Raw genomic sequence first — 1,945 nt, 5'->3', positions numbered from 1 at the left:
CCCTTCTAATTGCCTTATGTAGCCCCGCCATCAAATGGCGTCTTGCCCCTTGCATGCCTGGCAGATGGCAGCCCTTCCCTTGCTCGGCCTCCCACCTGGCACTTTGTCGGCCCTGGAAATCCACCACCTCCATGCCAACTTTATCTCCTAGCTGGAAGCTTCTCACCACATGCAGCGCCACCTTCTGTATCCTTCAGCTCGTTTTTAGCATGGCTGGTTTGAAAGGTTTTTTCTTTTTTTTTGACTTAAAAACTTGGATAATGTTCCCGCGAGCAAAGCGTCCATTGCATCGGGCTTTGCATATCGAAACCTTGCAAGCTCCTGAATGACAATAGTCGATACTTCAGCCCCAACAAAAAGAATCCTTTCAAAGGCCATTGACCGATGACATCTCCGCTGCAAAAAAAACCATGATGGTCGTCACGAATTTCTTCCACATTGAGCTTATCCTCGCTTGCTCAGGGATCCTGATTCTGACTTTTCTGGCTCAAAAAACCAATGCTTCACCTGCATAATGTCACATATGGCATACATATCATGAGGACACTAGCTCAAAATTACACCTATCATGCGTCCAAGAACCCTATTATCACTCTATCTACTGCTATGCATCTGCTTCTGGCTAATTCCTAGGTCGACATGACTTAGGTGCACCACCATTGCCCAACCCCTCGTTGAGCATTCATGCTCAACCGTAGCATTATTTAGATAATATATCATTGCATAAGAAGAAAACTAGTAGATATTATTTACATAAGCATTAGATAGATAGAGAGAGACTTTCACTAGCTGTAGCACCCATCTGGATCAAATGGAAAGGCATGAGCTTTCCCAAGTGCAGTGTAGGCCCCTCCTGGGTCAAACTGATGGTTTTGAGCATTACCAGCCACCTGTAAAACATATACAAACCATCCCTGCTTTGCACCTGTAAATCTGTAAGCCAGCCATGTATGTAGCTCTTGACAGCATAACCCTTCAAAAAACTGTACAAATGAACCTTCTTCACACATAAAACAAGCCTATACACCTTGCAAAGCTTTTGCATCATCTGTTTCCCAGCCATCAGCTAGAGAGCTCGCCATAGCTGTAGCAACCAAAACGTGTGACTCGTCATCTACATCAACCACTGGATCATCGAAACCCCAGCCTAGTTCATTGAAGCACTCTTCTTCAGTCAACATGGCCTTACCATCACAAGGCAAGAGAGAGGGTTGTCCAACCCCCTGGTCATGTCTCTTCACCTGCAATCTGTTGCTCTTTGACCTCCTTATTGACATGCATAACATCATATGTCTCATACCTTGAGAAAACAGACTCCGTTTCCCATGTGTTGTCCGTATCCAAGGCACTGCTATAGCTCGAATACACCTCGGCTTTCTCCACAAAACTCAGCGACTTTGGCACTTCAGCTATCTTCTCCACTGCTTGCTTTTTGGAAGTCACTTGGTCAAGCACATCAGGCGGTACTCGGTAGACTCCTCTCTGCAGCTGCTGAGGCCTCATAGGCCCACACAGTATCATCTCTACTTTGTCATCACGCCTCCACTGCTACCACATGTGCATCAACAAAGGGTCGAATTACCTGAAGCGCTTCCCTAGCAATTGGCCTTGGCACCAATGGACTCGCCATAATCTTATTTGCCTGTTGCTTCTTTAAAACCTTCTTCGTCCTGCTCTGCGCATAGGCTACTGCCTCCTCGTACGTGTACGGTCCATCTATCTCAACTTTATCCCGCACTTTTACATGCAAGCAGTCCACAAACTTGGTCATCTTCGAAAAATTTGCATTCTCTACAACAGTTACCTTAACCAACTTGCTCCATATGGCCTCGAACTCCCAAACAAATGCTCAAAAATCACCGTCAAGGCTTTGCTTTAGGTTGTCCATCATCTGCTTCACTTCACTCCACTACGTGTTGGCCACATATCAGCTTCGGAATGCCAC

The 1,945-nt window shown here is 46.0% G+C and overlaps 1 pseudogene; it reads right to left on the bottom strand.

The window, feature by feature from the left end:
• Positions 1–785: 785 nt before the first annotated feature.
• LOC147424720 (uncharacterized) lies at positions 786–1,503 on the bottom strand (annotated as a pseudogene).
• Between the last annotated feature and the right edge of the window lie 442 nt (positions 1,504–1,945).

The sequence above is a fragment of the Adiantum capillus-veneris genome, chromosome 25 (assembly GCF_014529385.1).
Source record: "Adiantum capillus-veneris isolate H3 chromosome 25, ASM1452938v2, whole genome shotgun sequence".
Taxonomy (NCBI): Eukaryota; Viridiplantae; Streptophyta; class Polypodiopsida; order Polypodiales; family Pteridaceae; genus Adiantum; species Adiantum capillus-veneris.
Note: the sequence above shows the minus strand (reverse complement) of the source record. Positions and strands in the feature narration are given on the sequence as shown.